The 24,613-nt window shown below is 42.7% G+C and overlaps 1 protein-coding gene across 38 annotated transcripts in view; it reads left to right on the top strand.

Moving 5' to 3' along the window:
• ZBTB20 (zinc finger and BTB domain containing 20) overlaps nt 1–24,613 on the top strand; it is a 621,054-nt gene that overhangs the window by 519,621 nt on the left and 76,820 nt on the right. The window lies entirely within an intron of this gene.

The raw sequence follows: 24,613 nt of genomic DNA, 5'->3' as shown, positions 1-24,613 counted from the left end.
TTCCCTTTTAGATTTCTGCCTTTATTCTTTAAGTGCCAGTGCTAAAGTGATGTCAGTCTAACACACAATGTTATTTGGAAGATGGAAGGATACAGAGGTAGTCCCCAGCCACACATTTCAGACTGGCTGTTTTCTACTTCACCTTGGTGTAACTCAGAAGTAACATTGATCTAAGTGAGAAGAGGATCAGACCCATATACTATAGTTAAACCTCTTATCTGAGATTCATATAGCAGATTTAGTGGTAGATTTTGGCCCTTAGAAATTTGCTGGCTTGTAGAGGGCCTATATCTATATAATTGGAAAACAGAAGAGATTCCCTCACTTTAATCTGACACTTATCTCCATCCTCCTTAAGGCAGGAGAAAAGCCAAAGGATTTAGTATCTTTCTTGTATTGCTTACAACCTATTGAGTCTGTCTGTGGTTAGAAGGTCCTCTTGATGTTTTTTATAGCTGGTTGTCCTTATTGCTAGCAACTGCCCCTTTTGTTGCTGGAGTCTGAAGGCATTCAGTCATCTAATAAGACTTTTATTTTTGTGTTCCATTGGAATGTCAGGCATTCAAAGTGACATGACCAGCCCAAAATGTTAGCCTTGATATACCTTTTGGCTTGAATATGACCTGAAGATTAGATAAATTAGTAGCATAGCAATTTAATGACAGATAGTTTTAAATAACCTGGAAATATAGGTAATTTCAGTGGCCCATTTTTAAGAGACCCCGTCACTGTACCTCAGCAGAGAGAGATCGAGTTGGATAGGGTTGATATGCTCCCTGTTCTGCTTCTAAGCAGAGACCTTGACAAGTTCCTCCACAGCTAGGCTCCTTGGGCTAAAATTTCAACCTATTACATGGGGATTTAGCCAATCATTTCCCATTAACATCAATGGGAGTCATGCGGCTAAATCCCTGTGCAACACATTGGAAATTTATTCCCTTATGTTTTAACTCATTTTCAGGCAGATGCTTTCCTCTACAGGGAAAAAATGGAACAAAGTTGCAGTTTGTTGTTTTTATATGTATGCCCTGAATCAGCAAACCCCACGTTTTCTTCCTTTCCACTTAGTACTAACCTGTCCTTTGGGGTCTACTTGGTGTGGTAAATGACATTACTCAGGTATGTCGACACTAAATTAGAGGCCTGGCTTCAGAACTCTGGGACAATGGATGTTAATGTGTATTTATTACTCACTCATATATAGGATAAGTCCAAGAGATGATTGGCTGACTCTTCACCATTAAGAGCAGGATTTCTTATCTCTCTTAGTTCACCATCACCAGTTGTATTTCAATTTGCAGAACAAGCCTGTGGTACTTTTGTGGGGGCTGCCACCCCAACATCTGCCCCCAGTGGTCCAATCCACCTGTCCACTTTTTCCTGGCACCACTTTACTTCCAGTCTCTCGCATGCCACAGCTTTGGTGTTATTTTGCCTGTTGCTGAGGGAGGTGGTCCCTGGGGCCTGTACTCTCCCTCAAATTCTTCCCCTTGAAAGGTCATAGCCGTGGCCCCCTTTTCTCTGCCCTCAGCCTTGGTCCACTGTTTCAGACCTCAGCTCCCAGGTATCAGCCCTGCCTTGATGGCAGGTCCTCCTGGGATTCCAGTCTCAGACCCTCTGACTTGTGGCTAGCATCCTTGTTTGTGGTCTCCTCTTCCCCTGTAGCAAGCCAGTTCTCAAGTCTCAAGTACAAAATGGAACAAAACACAAGCTAGTCACTTCACAAAATAAGTAGTCTCCCTCACTCATGGTAGATGTTGCCTACAGGCCCTATCTCCATAGGAGCCATCTCATCCTAGCTCCAATGGGTGGCTTGGGTGCATTGCTGTCCATCTCCAGAAGCTCCTTACTCCCAGAAGCTCCTCTCTCTTCTGCATTCAGAGGCTCCCCTTTCCATGGTCTGAGACTGGGCTTATATCCCCAAATCCAGCCTCCTTCCAGCCATGTGACTGGACCTTTTGCACCCAGGGACGAGGTGCAGCTAATTGCCTCATTAGTGCCTGGCATTTTTAGTCCTTGGCTCAGTCCACCTGGGCCGCTACTCCTTGCTGCCCTTCCTGGCCCTGAGTTTCCTACCCTTTCAGGCCTTCCTAGTAACAGGGTCAGGGGTTTCCCCTGTTACAGAGCCACATACCTTCATTTGCTCTAGACAGAAAGCTTTTGCTTATAAGATGTAATTTAGGATCACTGATTGGGTTTAAGTTGATTTGTGCTCTGTAATATTTACCCTTAAATTTATTAGACTTCCTCCATTATCATATTTTTACAGCATATTTCCACTGAAGTGAGAGTCATGTCCATCGGTGGTCCATGGTAACTGGCCATATTAAAGGTTAGAATAAGAGGCTACTTTTTCATCTTCCATGGTTCAGGAAGAGTATAGCTTTGAGACTTACTCCCTGGCTATACAGGAGCAGGCATACTTATAGAACTACTGTTTAAAACACTTGGGACTCAATTTTCAACAATAGCATCCCACTCCATCAATTCAATTGTGTGTCTGCAAAGCACTGTATCAACAATGCATTACAGGTGCATTTGGAACCTATTATATAAACGTACTGTGTACCTGCACCTGCAGAACAGGTAGTCATATATTAAAATGTTACCAGTTGAATCCATGATTCATTGCAGATGCAATTATTCATGCAAAGAAATTTAAAGATTGTATTGAGACCTAGCTGAAAATCATACCCTCAGGCTCATCTGACCTCCCATTTAGATCAACAAGCCAAAATCAGACTTTTCTTTCAATTACAGTCCATTTGATTTTGAACTTAATGATGCAACTAGAAGTCTATTGGCTTAACTACTGAGACCCAGGAGGGTGGATGTCTGGGACCTTGTCTTTCCAGCAGAATAAAGGTTCCCATTATATTCACTCTGATCTCATTACATTTCTCTGACTTGGTCAGAAGCTCTAATTTTGCCCTTCCTAGCCATACGGAATCTGTTTTTGATTCATTGTGCAGACTTGATGTTAACGAAAGAGACTGCCTCACCCAGGCCACCACGGAGGGTGAGATTTTCCATGCCACTGTGTGTGGACAATGTGTTGGAAACACAGACCCTGTGGCAGGGCACTTGGCATGCCTGTCACTTTTAGAGGTCAGGCAGCCTGCAAAGCCACCAGCGGGTGTGGGCCAGGACTGGCTGGGAGTCAACTGACCCAGGGAGCTGCCAGGTGAGGCTAAGCCTGATAGAGAGAGTCACCTGACTCCGGAGGAGGGCTAGGTTTAGAGCAGGTATGAGCCCAGGCCCTGAGAGAAGCCAGCAGTAACATCTTGGACCTTGCTGAGGGAACATCACCTCAGCAAGAGGACTGCAACCCTGGAACACCATCACAGAGAGGACAGCTGAAGCAGTCTGGAGGTTTGGGTAGGAACTAAGGGGCTGTAGGAGGTCACCCAGGTGGGGTCTGGGTGAGCCCAAGAGAGGGGCTGAAAGTGCATTGCGGGACACCCCCTGGCAGGGAAAGGGTAGGGGAATAAACCCCAATATAAAAACAAAAGCAGGACCAGAGGGGTCCAAAGCTCTAGTCAGAGGTCCAGGAAGAGCAGGACTGGAAGGTCCAGAGGCCCAGAGTGGGGCCTAGAGAGAGAGAGAATGACAGAGTGGGGCCCAGAGGCCCAGGCAGGGGCCAAGGCAGACCAGGACCAGAAGGGTCCAGAGGCCCAGGAAGAGGCTGAGAATGAGCGGGACTAGGAGAGTGCAGGAGCCCAACAAGGGGCCAGGAACAGTGTAGTGGGACCAGAAGGATCCAGCAGCCCAGTGAGGGGCTGGGAAATAGTGAGGCTCAGCAAGGGGCCACGGGAGAGACCAACAGGTCTGGTAGCCCAGAGAGAGGTCAAGAGTGAGACCGGGGAGACCTGGCATCCCAGGGAAGGGCTGATTGAGAGGCTGAGAGGTCTGAGGACCCAGGAAGGGGCCAAGTGAGGGACCAAGAGATCTGGCAGCCCGGGGAGGAATCGGGTGAGTGGCTGAGGGGTCTGGCAGCCCAGGGAGTGGCTGAGTAAGGGACTGAGGGCCTGGAGACTTGAATAGGGCTTTATCAGAGACGGTGTGGTCTGAAGGCCCAAAAGAGTTCTGTGTGAAAGACTGAGGGTCTGAGGGCCTGAAGGAGGGCTGTGTGAGTGTAGATGTGTGACAAAGAAAATGTCTACAATGATGCCATTTGCAAGGCACAGCTCATGGTGTAGGGGAGGTGTGGAGCCAGGCAGATAGCCCATAAGGCAAAGGACCACAGCTACCACGTGGTCACTAGAGCAAGACTAGGTCTGGGAAGCCTTTGATAACCATAAAAGACAACGAAACATGGCAGGTAAGCGAAGGGAAGACAGTTCCCAGAACAAGCAGAACAAAAAAAGACCTTTTTGGGGCTTCCAGGGGTTTACAGCAACCCCTAGGGATGCCACCCTCCTACAGATCCCAATGAGTATTTTTGTGAAACTGAATTTGAGAACAGTTTTATTAGCTAGGTGGATCATCTTGGCTTGACTGTCTGCTTGACTAACGAGTGGAATTTGAATTTTACTTTCTTTAATGACCAGAACAATCCCAAGTTATGCCTTTTGTATCACCGTGCTAAATAAATTCTACACCCCAGTTTCAAAGACCTCTTTAAAAGAACATCTTTGCAAGTCTTTCAACTTCCAGCTGCCTTTTGGTGTCACCAGAGGCTTTGGGCCCTTTCCTTTTGTCTGGCCTTTCATACACATAACTATGCCATTCCCTTAGGATCAAAGGTCTTTGGCACTTGAACATTAGGTTTCTCCCTCTCATACCTTCTGGTTTGGTTACTGCTTCATTACATCAGTAAAGCACTGGCCTCTCCAGTTCTATATCTTCTAGATGTTACCTGCATCCAGATTAAACATTTGTTTTAGGCTTCATTGCCTAAATAGTTTATTTTCTAGATGAAAAGCAAGATTGGTAATTTTTTGAAGAGTACTCAGTGAAGAGAACAGGCCAGCATTAGGGGATTTGAAACTCTATTTCAAATTGCCCCAACGTTTGTAGTACAGGGAGGAATCAGTTTTCCCATCTTGCATAACAAAAGAGTAGAAAGGAAGGGTCTTTATCCCTTCTGAGCTGCCTTCCTTCCTGTTCCTACACTATGGTTGTTATACAGTCAGTTACTGTTATACTGTTATACAAGGACTGTTGTATGGTCAGTAACGATCCAGAGACTGACTTAAGCAATTTAGAGTGGCACACACTCCTTGACCAATTAACTAAGATCAAATTGTGCATGCTACACACCTTCAATTTGAGGATTACTTCTTGCCCTGTCTAGGGGTGATGGGAATGATGTTCTAGTGGCTATCTTCCATCAGGAGCAGTCATAAACAGGATAGATAAAGGACTGGTGCCATTCATTTTGAACCTTTAAATAGTTTATCCCATAAAAAAGGGTGTCCATCAGTTTCCCCCTCTGTTCAGTATATCCAGAGCCCTAGCTGAGAGAAATGATTGAATATCAGATATGCAGGCTCCTATTTTGTGAAAGCTTTGATCCCATCTGGAGGAGTCAGCGAGGAATATTATCTCTTCTTTTAACAATAATGTACTGGGAACCCACGTGAAAAACTGTACGGCTTTCAATACAGTGAAAAAATGTTTTATAATTATGCTTTTCTGTGCCCCTCCTTATCTAGGTGGGGACCCAAGGATTTGGGGAACCTACATAAATTCTCCTGTGACTATTAATATTGAATGTAGTTCATGTGTTACATGTGGTGGGTGGTGCTAGACCAGGGGTGGGCAATTATTTTGGGCGGAGGGCTGCTTACTGAGTTTTGGCAAGCCATTGAGGGCTGCCTGACAGGCAGCCTAAGGCAGATTAATATTAATTTTAAAAAAATTTTAGGGGCCCTGTGGATCGGATAGAATAGCCTGGCAGGCCACATGTGGCCCACGGGCCGCATTTTGCCCATGCCTGTGCTAGACCCTGATAAAGAACCTGATCCTTCAGGGCACAGTCATCTAGTCAAAACAGACGCATTCTCTCCCTGGGTAACTCCAGGAATGGAACATTTGCTGTCTCGGCATCATTCTGTTCAGCAATACAACTGAGCAAAATCGGAATATTGCCTGAAACCAGCTGCCACATTTCTACTTTCCATGTAAATTCAAACTAAAACAGCACTTGTGAAGGGATAGAAGGTGCAAACTTTTAACTCCTTCCTCCAGGTCCAGCTTGTGGCCTTCAGAAGGCAGAGGGATACCAGGCAGTTCTGATAGTCTGGGAATAGAGTTAATTGCAGAGAGTATGTTTGGCAAACGCATGCCTTATAAAGACAAGTTAACATATTATAGATACTGGAGAATTGCTCCAGTATTGCCAAGCATCACAATCCAGCACCATAAAACTTAACTTGAGTACACTTTATTTTGATTGGCTGTTTGTTTGTTATATGACATATAATCTATCAAAAAAGATTCAAAAGCCCAGGTAAAGAAATTAAAATGATCATAAGGTCTATGTACACTTTTTATAGAAAAATAATTTGGATACGTAACTGGTCAGATCATCATGCTCGACAAATAGTTATCAGTTGTTCAGTATCTAGTTGGGAGCATGTATCAAGTGGGGTTCCCCAGGGGTCTCTCCTGGTTCCAGTGTGGTTTAATATTTTCATTAATGATTTGGACTACAGGGTGAAGTGCTCACTTAACAAATTTGGAGATGACACTAAGTTGGTTGGCACTGCAGACATTCTGGAGGCCTAGATAGCTTGGGAAATGACCTAGATAGACTGGAAAAACAGTCCACAAACAACCAGGTGAAATTCAGCAAGGACAATTTGCAAAGACCTGTACTTGGGACAGAATAGTTGCATGCACAGAGACAGGGAGTGACTGGCTAGGCTTCAGTGCTGCAGAGAAGGACCTGGGGTTTGCAGTAGACCATAAGCTATGAACCAACAGTGTGCTCTTGTTGCAAAAAAAGGCCAGTATTATACTAAGCTGTATTAATGGGAGTGTCACTTGCAAATCATGGGAAGTGATTCTTCTGCTCTATTCAGTACTGGTTGAAGCCTCATCTGGCATACTGTGTCCAATTTTGTGCCTCACATTTCAGAATAACAGAACATGACTAGAGGTCTAGACTTATGAGGTAAGACTGAAAGAACACGGGTTATTTAGTCTGGAGAAGAGAAAACCGGGGGGGTTGTAACAGTCTTCAAATACCTGAAGAGTGATTATAGAGAGGATGGGGGTGGGCTTTTGGCTATGGTCACAGGGGACAGGACTGGGAGCAGTGGTATCTGCAGCAGGGGAAATTTAGGTTGGAGATTAGGAGAAGCTTTCTGTCTACAAGGGTAAGTGGACTGCTGGACTATCCGGGTAAAGCAGCAATTGAGGATAAAAAGATTGCTGCCAAGGTAAATTTTGTTTTTCAGCGTTCATCCTATCCTGTCAGGAAAACTCCTCCTCTTTTCAGAGACTGATGTGTCTAAAAGGGGAGCAATGAATAAAGAGCAACAAGTCATCCAGGATCAGATGGTATTCTTCCAAAAGCACTTGAGGACTGTAAGGATGAAGTAGATGACTTGCTAACAAAAAAAATAAAAAAATCTGTGATCTCTTCTGAATAATTAACTGGAGAACCGTAGTCACAAAGATTGGCCCTAGTTTTTGAAAGTCCTGGGAGTGATATGTGCAGTTGCTCAGTGAACTTTACTTCGGGAGAAGTTAAACTGTTTGAAGTGAGAGTTGATAATAGGAATTAGGTTTGTGCAGAGGTTATCCTATACCTGTTCTTTTTACAGAGGCTTTACTGCTTCCTCTAAAGGATCTGGTAGTGGGAGTTAAAATACTGGAATAGAGGGACTACTATTTTGATTTGGTGTGACATTTTCTATTCCTAGGTATTGTTTCAGTAGAACAGACACTTACAAAGCACTGAATGTCAAAGCTTCTGCCACTTCTTGCCATCTGCTAAACTGTGTTATGTGAAACAAGCATTAATTGGCAAATAAAGAAGACCTTGTACTTCAGAATCAATATCCTGGCTTATAAATGGTGAGAGAGAGATTGGGGCAAATGTATCATTGGTGTGATTTTGTTGAAATTAATGATTGCAGCACACTGTGTCTGTATGGCCTCAGTTTGGCTAAGGACCACATTACAAAGGGCTGTGTTCCTTTCATCGATTCCCCTTTGAGATGTTCTGGAGTGGGAGGTGCTCAGCTGACATCCCATGTGATTTGTAGTTTTTTTTCATCTGCTTTTCTTCATCTTCTACCATTCCCAAGTTGCAGGTTTGTTTTAAAAGACAGCTGAATAAGGTATTGTTTTAAGAGATTTTTCCTGAAAGTGAGTCATTACAGAACACTTGGAAGATGGTTTTGTTTATATTGATGAGGTAAAATCAACAAACTGAATAACAAAAATAATGATAAAAAATAACAATTATGAAGAATGTATTAAACAAAGGCATATTTGCATTCAGTATGCAGCTGTGATATTAGTGTCCTTGAGACCCAAGCACACTTCACCATGAAGTTGTGGAGTTTGATCAGTAGTAAGCTTACTGGAGAGTTCATAACAAGCTTCAAAAGAGACACTGTCTGATGATAATGGTTGTCCAGTTTCCCTGCTACCATGGGAGTAGTTGCCCACAAACCAAGGCACAGAATATTCACTGCGGGTTCAGTACTGGCTACTTACTGTATATATCAGTCCTGAATGAATGCACCTCTAGATCAAGAAACCAGCAGTAATATAAAAACCCATATCTCATAAATCATCGAAGCTAAAACTGCAAACTATATACCATCTAAAATCTGTCATTCTCAACTTTCCAATGGTATAATGCACACTTTTCATTCATTATTCACCCCGACAAGGTCACAGTAGATGAGGCTGTAAAATCACCTCATTCTGGTGACCATTCTTGGCTTTTTAACTTGCCTTTTTCCTTGCCCTCAGTTCTAAGCCAGTCATTTTAGTGGCCACTTTTATGAGAATCATAGGAACAGGGATCAAAGGCCTGTTCTGTCAGCCCTAACTTATGTGACCAGTGTCACTCATGTCAATGAGGCCACTCATATGAGAGAGGCGTAGCAGCATTTCGTCTCAGTGTTTTTATCATTTGAAAATAGTGTGGGATCCAAGCTTTGAAATGATCTGACAGCAGCGACAGAATGGTGTAATTTTAAAGTCTGATATCCAGTGGGTTGCCTATTGTAGAAACACTTCAGTAGCTCAGAAAGAGAACTTTTGAGGCCAGTAAATTCTTCCTACCACTGTTTGCAGGTCATTCTCAGAAAGAAAAAAACAAAGCAAAATGATTCCCTCTGTCCACTACACAGGAGAAACACTACAACAGAGCAGTCTTTTTTGCAGTGTCATATCTGCAGTTGTAAGGGATAGCAGGCTGAGCTGGGCAGCCTTAACTTTGACTTTTCCTAGTTATGTTGATCTGTATTCCAACTTTCACAGTATTAACATAAAGCATAGCTGTTTTGCTTTATTTTCTTTGGTAAAAGCCAGTTATATTCTTAAATGTTAACCCCTTTTGAAAGTGTTTTCTGAGCTCAGCATGTTGTGAATAGACATTGGGGAAGTTTTTAAGAAGTGGATTACAGATGTGACCGTTTGGCACAGTTGCAACCTTTTTTGTAAGCCTGTAAAGCAATAGGCATTAAATACACAGCATGTGATAGCAGGGGCTGCTCAGTTACTCCCAAGTAGAGCTAGGAGAAACTGCATTTTCACTTTGTAAGTCTTGGCAAGGGTGTAGTAATATATTTGCCAATTTTTTTAAAATATAAAATGATGATTTTTTTCCTCTCATGGCCAGGAGTGAAGCAAAACACAAATAGGCCAGAAAAAAATTTGACATGGGATGTGAGACTCCATGAACCTTACAGGCTGTTTTGTCTATACGCTTTCACAATTAAGGAGGGCTACCTGGAAGTTAAGGCAAGATATGGGAAGGGCAGACTTCTGGATTCTAGGTATGCAAAAAGGATCCTTTGACTTCTTAAATATGTTGCTGATAAAAATATATTCCCAGGCTATAGCCTGGTATAGCAAATCTCAGCTGAAAGTAGATGTACATGGCTTAGATATAAACCCCAGATGAAAAGTGTACCAGGGTTATTATCATGAAATATGTATAATCTAAGTTATTAACTATTGGCTCTGTTATTAAAATCAAGATAACAACACATTTTAGTGCTTCATATGGCAGCTCCAAAGCTCCTCTGTAGCCCAACACAAAGTTTTCCAAATTTCTCTCTATTTTACAAAGCACCGGTTCATTGCCACAGCCTCGAATGAAGCTGTTTACAGTTCTGTGCTAAGCAGAAAGTTCAAATCAATTATTGTCCATTAGAGTTAGGTATAACTGATGAAATATCCCCAGAGGAGTATTGTAAATGTATCAAGATGTCCTCCCCCATTACAGAAATGGGGAGGCATGGCGAATTACTTACCTTCTCTCTTACACTTAAATGTCTCTGAAATGCTGCCAGGCAGAAAAAGCTTATCTCGTCTCACTTGGGTTTAAGAGCCATCTTTACTGTAGTCTAGGATATGGGGAAAAAAGACGATTCAAGAGCTGACCCACCTTAGCTTTATTCCCACATAGAGCCAAGAACAAAAAATAGAGAAAGCACTATTAATCCACCAGTAATGGAGTCAAAATGCAAGGAGAAAATGCCCAACTCCACAATCCAGTGCTAGAAACACCCCAGAGCAGGAAAGGAAGCTTTTTGTTCCATACGCTATATGATAAATTCAAGCATTAAAAAAACCCACTGGAAGAGCATTGAAGGTGGAGTACAAAACAATAAAAGCCAAGAAATCTGTGGTTAAACTTGCCCCCTAATGCCAAGGCATAATGGGGCTTCAAGTGAAAGCATCCAGCATGCACCCAGTGATGCCTGTCAGGGAACAGCCTTCATCTTGCATACATATGGCTCCAGTATTTTGCTTGGACGTATAAAAAGACATGGCTCCTGCCCTGAGAGACCATTTGTGTATGTCAGGTTCTTGCCTTGTATTTCAGTGTTGGTTGTAATGGATAGAGTTTCCTTGAGTTTGTAGTTTTAATTCTGGCACTGTTAAATAGCTATTTAATGTTTCCAGAAGACTGCAAAATTTGACCAGGGTTTCAAAGTTCCCAGAAGCAGGTGACTGCTGGTGCCACTTAGCCCATGTCACTTAATGATGGAGAAAGAGAAATGACCTTCTGAGCTCCAAGAGCTGTCCTTTTTCCTGCTTGGCTTTTGTATTTTTGTATTTTGGCTTTTGTATTTTGAGATGTACCAGAGCAAATATGAATATAATAAAATAAATTGAGAGTCGTGGAATCCTTGAAATAACCCTGAAAGTGGGAGCAAAATGGCTTTGTAAGATGCCCACTACACTAGTCCCAGAACCTAAGTGCAGGATTATTTCCTTGGGAGCTCTCCAGTTCTTCTTGCCTTGGTAATCTCTACTTTGACAATATGTTCAAGTAGCCAGGTAGCTAGATGTACATATTCATGTACATATTCATGTAACCCTGAAAGCTAGTTAGTTCAAGTAGCATGAAGTCTGCCCAGAAACTGGGAGATGTACTTGAATCTTGGCAAGTGGACTCTTTATGCTCTGCTGAGCAACCAGTGTGTCTTTCCTTTTCTTGCAAAGAAACTTATCTATCCCTTGCTGTCCTCAGCATGAACCATCTGATAGGGGTAGTGAGAAGGGATCGGGGTAGAAAAGTGTCACCCCAGAAAAAGAAAACAAAAAAAAATGGAAGTAAAGTAAATTAAAAGAGAAAGAGTAGCTGAAGACTAGGGAAGAAAATGAGAGAGGGAAGAGGGAGAAGTTAAGAATGGAAGAAATGGCAAGAAGGAGGAAAAAAGAATGGAGGAAAAAAAGAGAGAAGGGGGAAGTGACAAAAGGACTAGGGCATGTCGTAATAGGACATGATGGAGCAGCTATTTATCCCCCTCAAGCTGAGTGAGTTTAATGCAGACATTGAAGAGCAAGGATGGTCCAGTGATTGGACTGAGGCTTTCAAGCTGGGCCTCAGGAGACACATGCTTACTTCTGTGCTTCACCAAAAGCTTACTTTGTGACCTTGGGCAAGTCCCCTAAGCTCTCTGTGCCATAGCTTGTAACTGTGAAAGAGAAATAATAGTGCTTTCATCACTCACAGGTAGGTTGTGAGGGTAATATCATTAAAGGCTGTAAGTTACTCAGCGACTACAGCTATGGGAGTCATTGATGCTTACAACAGATGGAAAAAGGGGGAATCACTATTTTGTGGACAGAAATGTAATGTTTGAGTGGGGAAATCCTATAAAGCACTGTTTCTCTCATCAAAGAGAAGAGGAGAGGAGTGTTAAGGGCCTGTTCTCCTCCCCTTCCTAGGTGTACTTTTCAAAGTATTGTGTGGGGAGGGGGAGTTAGGTTTGTGACTCCTATCAAAGTGAATTCATCACATAGCTAAGCATCTGATTTGGAGAGATGCTGAACTGCCTGCAACTTTCCATTGATGTCTGTGGTATATGCTCTCAGTGCTTCTCATGATCAGAAGCAATCCAAGCTGTCAGCTTTGGGAATTTAACTTCTAGATGTTTTGCCCTCCTCTATTTTCCCCCTCTGCCACAGTGGCCAACACCCCCTACATAAATCAGGCTGGTGCAGGGGATCATATTGTTATTCCTAAGACTAGCAAAAGAAGCATGATCACATATAAAAAGATCTAGTTTTTGTTCTCCCAAATGGAAAGATATCCCGTTTCTGGCTGCTCTGTCCGTGGTGCTAACAAGCACATTGACTATCTTCTCCCCTCTCGTTTTCTTCTCGGTGTGTAACCTTTGCCTGATGAACCACTGTCTCACCGTATGGCTAATTCCATTAGGGGTAAACATAGCTTTCAGGGGAGCATGCAGCTGACAGCTTAGGTTTGAGACTAGGGATGGGTTATAGCATGAATTAATTCATAGCCATATTTATGGGGGTAAAGAATAATCAACTAAGTTCCCCATACACGCCCACTACCACAAGCCTCACACACAACTGTAGCAATCTTTTCTCTAGAAGGAGAGAGCATATTGCTAAACTCTTCCCTCAGCCAAAGGGTTCACTAAAATTCATGTAAATACACTTTTCTCCCAATGGCCGAGTCTACTGCCTCTATATCTTTCCCAACTGCTGTTGATCCAGAGATCTCAAGAACCCAGTCCGAATTGCATCACAGCAAAATGTATCTCCAGTGTACTTCACACAGTGAGTAAGAAGGTTTCCATTCTTATTGATGTAGTCTGGGTAGAGCGTACATGGGTGTACTGTGCTGACATAAAGTCTGTAAAGGCATGAGTTTGGGATAGTTATGTTGCTTGAAAGTAAAGACAGCATCAGTGGAGTCAGCAAATATTTTTTATCCTTCTCCATACCATTATCTAATTTATTCATAGTGTATCCAGTACAATAAAACTATTTACAAAAAATGTTAAAGTATTGATTATTTGTACTATCTGTTTAATTCCTCCACCTTTAAAAATCCATTATTACCAGAGTAAAATACAAGATGATATCTATGAATATTCTGAACATTTGTTTAGTTCAGCCATGTTTGTGCCTCTCTTTATTGGCATTTCACTAATATTTAAGATAATATTATTGTCATGAAAGTATATTGACTGACTGGCTATTTTTCATCAGTATGCCCATATTAGCAGGTGAAAAAAAGCTACATTTCATAAGCAATAATATTAATAGATTTCATAGACATTAGGGCTGGAAGGGACCTTGGAAGATCATCGAGTCCAGCCCCCTGCCCCAGGGGCAGGAAGTCAGCTGGGGTCATAGGATCCCAGCAAGATAAGCATCCAATTTTCTCTTGAAGGTGTTCAGTGTAGGTGCTTGAACCTCGGACATTCATTATTCTGTATGCACTTTTTAATTTGTCATCCATTTGTGAAGCATACATTGGGTGACTTGGGTGGCTAGTCGCATGCTATTAATATCAAAGTATTAAGTGAACCCTGTATAGTGTATGACCTATGAAATTTTCAGCCAGACTATTCAGCAAATACTTATGAATAGCAACCAAATTTGCAAAAATTAGACTTCATTAATAAAGTATTTCCAAACAGGAAAAAAGAGCTCTGTTTGCCTGTAAATGTATTTTCAATGAGTATTTCAACTAGTTCTACTTAGTCCTAACTTAAAAGACTCAGAAATTGGGAAAAATTATTAACACATTTTAGACTCCTCTAAAAAATAAACTTAAATAGCTTTCTGTACATAATGTTGAGATTTTTATGGTCTTCTCTCTCAGGGATTTCCAAGACTTGTAAGCCTTTTGGGTGTATCCTGTTTGGAAACCAGGATTTTTTCCTTTTTAGTTATATAATTTTCCCATTTCTAATCTGCATGGGTTGCAAGATCTTAAATTTGTTTTTGTTCCAGGACTAAAAATTGCCACCCCAAATCTTCAGGCCAGTGTAATTTTGGCAAGAAAGTCCATATTTGAGGAAAGAAAAGCAGCAGCATTATGGCCAGGATTTAAAAAATAAAAATAAAAGTAAGCAAATGGCTGTTCAAAAGTGTTCAGAGGTTTGGGATATTAGGCTTCAACCTAGGGTGGGTTGTTTAGTGAGCAAAGTGTTAGAGAGGCCAGACTGCTGATCATCACATAGACATCATCACAAATGTGCATGAGGTGATAGATAGGTTTTATTGGCATGACTTGCTATGGAGCTTATCTCTAATAAGGCTGTTGAATTAAGTTTTATTTTGACCCAACCCACATCATCACATATTTGATAGCTGCACCATATTTTACAGAAAAAATAAGTTAGCTTTGTTGTGTATATATTTTAGGAGTGGATGTGTGAGTATATAAATATAATTTTATTGCATACTGTTTACATATTTTTATGTGGCTGTCTATACATAAATATGCCTATATATGCACTATTTTAATTTTGGTTTCTTGGGTCCTGTCAGGGCTGAAAGAGAGTAGTATCTACTAGTAACGCTAGGAATGAGTGTTGCATTTGTCCCTGGGTAAGTTGTGCCTGTGTTTGTCCCAAAATAAAAATATCTCAGGATTGTTGTGTACACACGTTACTATTCTAATTGGGGTTTAGTGAGCAGCTGAATCCAGTGCCACTTTGCTGCCTTTGATTCAGTGATGCAGTCCTTGGATAACTGTCGAGATGTACTTTGCAATATCTTGGGACAAACTGTTACTATCTCCTATCCAGGAAAGTTTTTTAGGATTTGTCCTGGGATAAATTCAACATGTGTTTGCTGCCTACAATACTGGAAATCCTTCCTTCATTGTGGTTTAAAGTTCCCTTTTCTTCTAATGGAAAATGTTATATTTTTAAACCAGGTCAATTTGTATGTTTAGGAAAGCTGTTCCTGAGGCAGGATCTAAGCTTGCCTGTCTTGGGCCTTAGGAAGCTGTGATTTTTGAAGGGAATTCTCTATCTGAGAGAAAGAGGAGAAAACACTTGTTTGGCTGATTGCATTTTTTTAAATGGCAGCTGTTGGAAGGGACACAGCATTTTGGACTCTTCTTTAGGAAGAAGAGTTAGTGAGCAGGTAATGCTGACATAGGCCACTTAAAATTATACAAGGCCTATGATAAATGTGTATAGAATACACCTATGCAATTTGTCATATGTGTATGTAGTATGTGGTATCTTTTGAAACAGACAAAATAAAGAAATGAATCTGGCTGACCAATAGAGGTTCTTGCAGATTAGATTTCATCACAGCGGTTGAGGGCTCATTACATTTATTTTGCTAAATACAATGGGGAAAATCCTGGGAAATGCAGATTGCCTGCTTGCTTCTCTCAGAGCTTTCCAAATAACTTGGTAACGTCAGGCACTTCAGTCTTTAGGTGCTCAGAAATATTTGGTTTCCACCTTTAAGGCCCCAGATCAATCTGAAGCATGTGAATTTCTTCTGTGACCCACGTTTTCACAGATACTCTTGCAGATCTGTTTCATCAGAGCCTCTCCTAGGAAAGTCTAATCCCTGAAGCTGCAGGAGATCATCCAGATTGGAAGTGGTATTTAAATGGGTCATAGTTTTCATAGTCTTGTAGAGAGTGTGAAAAGCTCCTGTTTTGGTGTTTGTGGTGATGCAGGGATGGGGAATGCACGTGTCATTGGGTCACTCCTGTATCATTATAAATAGGCCGTTGTAAAGGAGAAGGCATATTACTCTGGGTTGTTCCAGACAGACATATAGTACGTGCAGTTTATCAGGCAACACTCTGAGTCAGTATATGCAAAATAAGCTTCCCATGAGACCTTGCAATAAAAAAAAGCAACTCTTTGTTATTTCGATAGTCACGAGCTACTGAGCTGTGTAAACGAAAGGCTACCCATAAAACCACCCATAAACCAGAGATTCAGTCTCCATGGCTTTTGCCTTCTCACACAGCATTAGAAACACCACAGTCCCCCAAAATATTTTCTGTTGTCTGGGGCCTGCCTTTGCTGGAAAATGTTCTGCAAAAAGGAACAGCCTATCCCAGTTATTAAAAGGAAAAGTCATAAGGGTAGGATTAACTTCACAGTATAAGGCTTGATGCAGTTGTACTCCTTTTTTAGACTATTCATAGCTTAAACAGAGAAAGTCCCTCTCAGGGCAGCCATGTAGTGTATATTTTACTTCACATCCCCACTCCTTTACCGAAAGTGGAGTAACTGATTCATGGAGGAAATAGCATTGGAGAGGCTGCATTGCGTCTCACCAGTATCCATACCAGTCACTATTTGGAAGAGCAAATGGGACTGCACGTGGTCTCCAATTAGCCAGCTTTGAAATGGGCCTGGATTACTTCTGCCAAACTGGTTATGACTGAAACCATCCAGGTTTCCCATACCCTTTCTCAGGATTTGTAACATCGAAAATACATAAGACACTGAACGTAACGGGATGTAGCTCTTCAAAAACAAAAGTGTGTGTGTATTGCTCTTGATAAATTCAATCCATTTTTCTCCCTCCTTCTTAAAAAAATAATAATAATAATAATAATTGTTGTTGTTGTTTTATGAAGATGATGATGAGAGGCCACACTCCTTAGGATTTAGGGAGGTGCTGCAAAGTTAATCAGGTGGGCATAAACCAGAGTGTATACACTGGTAGTGGAAGCTTGATAGCACCCCCCACCCTTATTGCAGATCTGGCCAAGCCTGCGTTTAGGTTGCTCCTCTGTGCAGGCACAAACCCAATTAGGAAACCTGTGATTTCTCCTGAGCCTTGCCAGTCTGACAGCTTGGGAGAAGGAAGTGAGGAGCACGCAGGGAGTCATCGGGCTAACGATGATCAGCAGTCACACTCCAAATGTCTATCCAATCAGGGAGGGCGTATCGGGCACAGAGGTCTCACTTCACTCTGCAAACGGTGGCATCACAGCACTTGCCGGCACCAGGCTTGCTGTCAATCAATCTCTGACAACCAGCACTGCCTCTGCATGCACTCAGTTCCCCTCACCATGCTAGCTATGAACTGAGGAGGTTAGGAAATCAGAGTTAACGGAAGGTGAGGGAGCGAGACTAAGAGAGTTTAGCATAATAAATGCGAAGGTAAAGTTAAACATAAAGATTTGTGGGCCTGCTCTTAGATCCTGCAGCATTGGGAGACATCAAGAAGCCTGAAGGAAATGACCAGAAATAAGAAGAAAAAGATTTATATGAGAGGATACTGCAAATGTGTCTGAATGCAGAAAGCAAGGGGGAGGTTAAACAAAAGATGAGAGAGAAATAAGGGAAAGACAGATATAGAATGCTAAAGGGGATAGCCAGAAAGGGACAAGGAGCAAGGAGGTGACATAGCCAGGTGCCACTGGCCATGGAATTACCTCCTGTCCAGGATATGGATGGGAATTCAAAACTGCATAAGCGAATTAAATGTGCCAGCTGCTTTGATCTAGAATGGGACTCATGCCTCTAACACATTTAGCTCCTTTTGAAAATCCCTCCCATGTATTCAGAACACCATACAGCAATACTGATGAGACTTACATGACTGAAGCCCTGTAAGCCAAGGTGAGAACAGACCCCTGGCACATCATTAAATGCTAATGCATCTGCTGTGCTGTGTGCGCAGGTGTGGTGGAGAGATGGGATTTTTTTCTCTCTGTATTATAAGCAGGGCCAGCAGCACTGCTTCTTACAATGTTTCTTGATGCTACCTATTTGAAGACCCTCTTGTTGGTTGCTTCTCATTTTGCCATACTTTAACCAGGCCAAATGTTTCCATACTAGGTACTTGCGTCAGGAGGAAGTATTTTAGATACTGGGTTGGCCATTTCCAAGAATGAGGCAAAGAAAAATCTGTTGTTTTGCACTTGTCAATATATTATGGTTATAGCTTTTTTGAAAAGCCCTAATGTACCCATGCCATAGAGAAGGGACTTGAAATGCAGCAGAGAGGTGGCATTCATGTAATTGAGGTCCCATTTGTCCTCTCTTTGAAAATCCACTCAGCTTTGGCCAAGGGATAAGCCACTGAAAAATCACTGTTTGAACATGCTCAGTGAAGACTTACCAGACTTTCACAGCCAAAAACTCAGAAGGTTCAGCCCTACACTTAATATGCTCCAGCTGAGGTCTGTGCAAGAATTCACTTGGATTTCTGTTCTAGGCTGCTGTGGATGATGCCAGTTCTGGGTGTAGATAGTGTAGATAGAGGGACTAAAACCAGGGACACTGTGCCCTCTGTGCTATCCTACTGAGAGCCTACCTTAGAGGAGAAAAATGAATGGATATGGGACAGTATGCTGGGGGAAGTAGATGGGTGAGGGAGAAGGAAACTGAGAGTTGAAAGACAGGGACAAGATTTAAATGGGCAGGGAGAAAGAAACTGGGGATGAGGGTAGGGATGGGACTGGGAACCAGGGAAGGGAGAGATGGACAGAGATTAGATGAGGAAGGGTGGGAGGGGACTGACTGAGCAAGGGAAAAGAGTTGCAGGAGAAAGAGATATGAGGAGGAGTACTCAAAGTACAAAAGGAACTCATATTTGATGTGCAAAGAGACTGGGACAGGGAGCCACAGACAGGATGGTGAGGTCTGGGACTCATCACTAAAATGATGAGTCTAGGGTGTGGTCTGGGATGGGGAGCCAGTGAAGGTGAGAAAGTTGGGCAGAGACTGCCTGATGGCCAGTGCCAAGAAAGAAAGACATTTCAGGCAAGAGTTGGGCAAGGAAACTGAGTCTGCAATGAAAAGTCTGGAGAGTAGAGGCTGGGGCTGACTGGCTAGGCAAGGAGATTGGGGCTGGAAAGAACAGTTAGGGGATAGGATGAGATAGAACTAAGACAAAAATAGATTTGAAGAAAGAGAGCAGTAGGGATCAGGTTTGGGAAAGCACACAGCAGTGTTTGCCCACTAAAGCACTTTCTGATCCAGAACTGGGAATGGCGCCTAAGATCCCTGAGTCTCCCCACCTCTCTGCTGTCAACAAATATCTGTGAAACTCACCTGAAAAAAAGTGTCTCCTTTATATCTGTGCTAGCTTACATAGAAGATTGCCACTGTTGATGTAACAGGTAGAAATAAAAGTACAAAACCTACTGATGCCATAAGAGCGTCAGTGTGATGCCACATTATGCGTTCCTATATTTTTAGATAGCTTCCCCTCAAGACCTACAAAAACTGGTTAAAAAGCAGTATTGTGGCTGCAAAGTCAGGAATTCAAAAGTGAGGAAATGTCAGACGTTACACAGGCAGAAACAATTTAGAAGATTGTCTAGCTCCCCTGAAGGCAGGTAGGGTGCAGGGAGGCTGTAAGATATGTTGTAGAGGCCATGGCCATTAGGGTTGGCTAAGATATGTTGGCTACAGTGAAGGGGGCTCCCTGTGAGGAGAGGAGGAATGGAGGTCCCCATCTGAGGGAGCTTACTGTGTCAGGGGAAGTTGACCCCAGGAGAATCTAGTGCCTGTAAAACCTGCACATGGCCCTTGTGTGTGTGTATACTTGATGATATTGTCTTTAATGAGATGATAACAAACTGTTTTTCCCTCAAGGCTCCTGCCATATTCAGTGCATAGGATGGACAATGCCTTGAGAATGAATGACAGTTGTGTAGTGAAGGAAGCTGATGTCCGTAAGACTCCTGCTTCATCTGTTAGAGGAGTTCAGTGAATTGGCAGGGGAGGACAGGAGGAGAAAGGAGGGATTATGGCACATGAATGCTGCCCTAGGGAACTGGAGTCCACGCCTGGTCTTTGCTAGAGTTCCTTTGTAATGCGGTGCAAGTCTCTTGCACTGGATTTGTCATGGGTGTTCACCATTTATTGCTTCTTCAAGTTTGGGGCCCTGACTGGAGACCTTGAGTTCAGATTCTGAGCACTCACAACTGAAATGGAAATATCTGGGAGCTATGTTTTGGGGGTATAAAGTGCCACTGACTTCTAAGAGCTCGGAAGGAGGGCAGCCCAAATTAGCAGGTTTACCTCCTGCCCTCTGTGCCTCAGTTGCCCCCCTCTGAAATGGGGATAATAATACCCATTCATCTCACAGGGGTGTTATAAAGATAAATTAATTGCTTTTTGTGAAGCCATCGGATGCGGCAGGGATGAGCATCATAGAAAAGCCCAGGAGGAAATTAACGATTCGATCCTCAGAGCAGGTTTTGAATAGTGGGTACTAAATAAGACCTGGGACCACACAGTGAGCAATGAGGAGAAGACAAAATATTGAATAGGTGCCCATTAAGTGAGCATTGTCCATCTGGGGCACTAAATGAGCGAGGAGGCTTGTGGAGAAATCAACACAGCCACATAATTAAATCCACATCATCATGCATGTGCACAAGGGAGCTGAATGGGGGTTGTGTAGGCAACTTTGATGCTGGCATTTCCTAACTTATGAGTGAATGACTCTCCAGCCTGAAACATGCTCTTCTAATCTTTTCATATAGAAATAAATATGTAGAGACAGAAATCTGTGACATTGGTTTTCCACCTTTTTAAATTCAAGGCACCCTTCCATAGACTTAAGGCACCACTCATTAGACCTGTAGCCCCCCCTCCTTAAGTTTTGTGAATTGAGCATCACTGCATTTTAAAAACTTACTTATTTTTAACAGTGCTTACCTCCTTGGAGAGGGTCAGGAAGTGTGGCAGGGCAGTGGCCAGAGAGGAGTCTGAGCCTGCACGTATATATTTATCTCTTCACACCTTGGGGTACCCTTCAAAGGATTTTGTGGCACCCCTGAGTGCCCCTGCAACCTGGTTGAGAATCACTGGGCACAGTTACATGAGATGTTTACTGAGTGGTAGACTAATTAGCTGGGCAGTAAACATCATGCATCTACACATATACCCTTATTAGGCCTGAGTAAACTAATTTACTCCACAGCAGAATCATTCTTGTAAATACAAGTACTATCCTGCTGTAGAGTTTTTACTCTGCAGCAGCTCATGTGTAGATGCTTCCCTGACTGGCTAGCCCCACACTGAAGCACCCTTGTGGCCTAACCAGCCTCTCTGCAGCACATTTAGTCGGGGGGAATAGACCCAGTCTGGGAGGCTGACCCCCTCCTGTCACCCCATCCTGTCAGCCAGGGCTGCTCCATGATGCGGTCCCTGGTGCACTGAAGACACAGCACCTGAGAGCAATAAGCTCCTGAATTTATTCATGTGCATTAACTGCACATGTAGATGCACCCACTGATTATGGAATATTAAGATTTAAATAAAAAAATTCAGTCCATCAGTGTCACCAGCTCAGTGGTGTGACCCAGTGCTTATCAGTTCAGGGTGGCCATCATAGAGGACAGTTCGGTTGTCCTTTGTCCTCTATTGATACAAAACCGGGCACCTTTAAGTCCTCTATTTTTCTTTTAAAGAGAAAATGGACATAAAGGCATCGGGTTTCGTATCAACAGAGGACAGAGTAGCAGAAAACTGGAATGTCCTCTATGATGGCCAACCTATGTGTAAGTGGGGATACTTGCAGGAGGAGCCAATGATTGCTCAAGACTCCTAGCCACAGAGCAGCAGAACTCTGCTCTACTGCAGTGTAGGACTTTTAGATACTGGGCACCTTTTCCTGCAGCACAGCTCTTACATGTCCTAGAAGCTGCACAGTTAGAGAAAGTGCCAGAAATCTGAATCTGCTTAACCCCACACCCCTTCATACAAACCCCATATGTCAGCTGCCTTCTGCAGGAAATCTCCCTTGCACACATATACACACCCTCCCACTCCCAACATTTTGCTTCTGCTCTTGTGGTCCTATGTTGGACAAAAAGGTATAGGTACAGCATGTAGCTAACTCAGAGGATTAACCACAGAATTTGTAGCTGCATCTAGATGCCAGGGTTCTTTGGATCCCAAGTGACAGTTCAGCCCATTAAAAAGGTAGGGACCAATGGCCATTTTTGGCCCATACCCAAAGTTTGGGATCTGATTTCAAATGCCTTCCAAAATGTGTGGGTTTGTCCTTATGTTATGTTTTTGCAATACACAAAGAAGTTAACACCAAAATACTACTACTTGCTCTAAAAGAATGGCAACAAAAGTGTACTCAACTTCTTAGAACACAGAACAATAACTCCCACCACCCAAAAAATATAAAATACTTCATAGAGGGCGTATCTAAACATGCAATTAATGTGAAGCAATAAACTCTGCAGTTTATTGCTCCAGAATGTATTGCTCCTGGGCACACCATTTGTATGTGTGCCTGATACCATAGCATGTTGAGACAGGTTGGACCAGACTTGGCTTGTGGGGGACCCCAGGTGTCAGCCTGCCAGCCCAGAGCTGCTCCTGCCCAGCTCAGCGTGCTGTGGAGGGGCTGGCTGGAACATGAGGGTGCTCCAATGTGGGGTTAGCTGGCAGGCAGCCCCCACACTAAAGCACCCTTGTGCCCCAGCAAGCCGGGGCAGTGTCTATATGTGCAGTGCTGCAGAGTAAAAAACTCCACAGTAAGATAGTACTTGTATTTACAGGTATAATCCTGCTGCAGGGTTTATTAGTTTACTCCAGCCTAATAGGGGTGCATGCATAGACACTGTGACATTTATGGCAGAGCTAATTAGTCTACTGCACTGTAAACACTTCATGTAAATGCACCCAGACAGCACAAAATTTAACCCACCTCACTGCAGGAAGCTTAATCACAACTGGGACTGAAAACAAGGTCCTAATAACACCCTTCACTAGAGCTTCTGAGCCTGCCAGCAAGATTAGAAAGCCCCATAAAACTTCATGTGAAAGCAGGTTTTTTATCGATACCCCATGTCCCTCCTCCATAAATTCCTTAAATAATGACCCCAATATAAAAATAAATCAGAAGCTGAGCCTCATGGGGGGTCTGTGAATTTGCTATGGTTGGGGGAAAGAAAATGACATCATATATAACTTCCTACTTTAACTATACTGAGTCTTTATTTGTTAATAGTAGATCAAGAAGCTGCTTCATTATCTCCCCTGTCACCTCTACGAAAGCCATCACTGGTCCCAATATCTGCAGTAGCCCAACTTTGCTTTTTACGCTGTTATGTTGTGGCCATGCACAGAGAAGCCAAAACCAAAACAATAATATTTTCACTGAAGGCACAGCCACAGCACAGTACTTTATTTTTCTTAAAATCCAGAACAATAACTTCCCCAAGATAAAAACTGACTCAGGGAGAAATCCAGCCTAATCAGAACTGAAACTAAAAACAATGTTCTCATCCCAACCTTTACAAGAGCCCCATGTCTCCCAGCAGGGATTGGAAGCTCTTAAAACTTTTAAGTGAGAGTGCAGATTTTTTTTCCTCAATACATCTCATTTAACAGGACACTGGGAACATAATGTGCCTGATTTTCCCATTTTTTTTCCCTCTTGTGTGGTTACTGAGCCCAGTGCAAAGTGGGTGTGTGGATGAGAAATCACTGTGTACTTCTCCTGATGGGAATATTTTCCATTCCTTTTGCACAGGTGTAGATGATTGCACAAGTAGAAAATCAGTATTTTTTTTAAGGTTGATGAAAACCACAATCAGACTGGGGGGCAGAGGCCTCTCCTGCCAACTTTCAAACTGCAACAAAATTGAATGACTGCATTATGCCCTTCTGAAATAGGAGGTTTATTGTGTACAGCCAGGACAGATGCTCACTTAACTGTAACTGAGCTGCTAAAACAAAATCTGTGTTTACCTGCTGCTACCCAGCATCTCTGAAATCTAACAGGTCTGGTAGTAGCAGTGCCAGTGGTGCTCTGTGCATGCTTTGTGGGTAATGGCATGCTTCTTGATCTGTCCTGGAATACTGTTCAGGGAGGTGAGAAGGAGGTGGCAATTTGCTCTGCTCGGGCATAAAATACCTTTGGACCATGAAAAGCACTCTGGATGGGAAAAGGTGCATAGGAGGAATGTCAAAAGGAGAATTATGAGCAAGGTCAATAAAGAAGCATGGGCAATATCTGCCAGATTTAACAGAACATTAATTCAACGTGCCAGGCTTTAAAAGTTGGCTTTTCTTTTAGCTAGTTTTGCAGGAATATTAGTGAAGAATCCAAATCAGGCCACACCTGACAAAACCCAGGCTTTTAGTTGTTGATCAATTAAAACAAAATGCCTGGCATATTTAAAAAAAAAAATCTTTCCTAAATATGAGCCTTTTACTGTCACTTA

The sequence above is a fragment of the Alligator sinensis genome, unplaced genomic scaffold, assembly GCF_000455745.1.
Source record: "Alligator sinensis unplaced genomic scaffold, ASM45574v1 scaffold343_1, whole genome shotgun sequence".
NCBI lineage: Eukaryota > Metazoa > Chordata > Crocodylia > Alligatoridae > Alligator > Alligator sinensis.
This window is presented reverse-complemented; position numbering and strand designations above follow the sequence as displayed.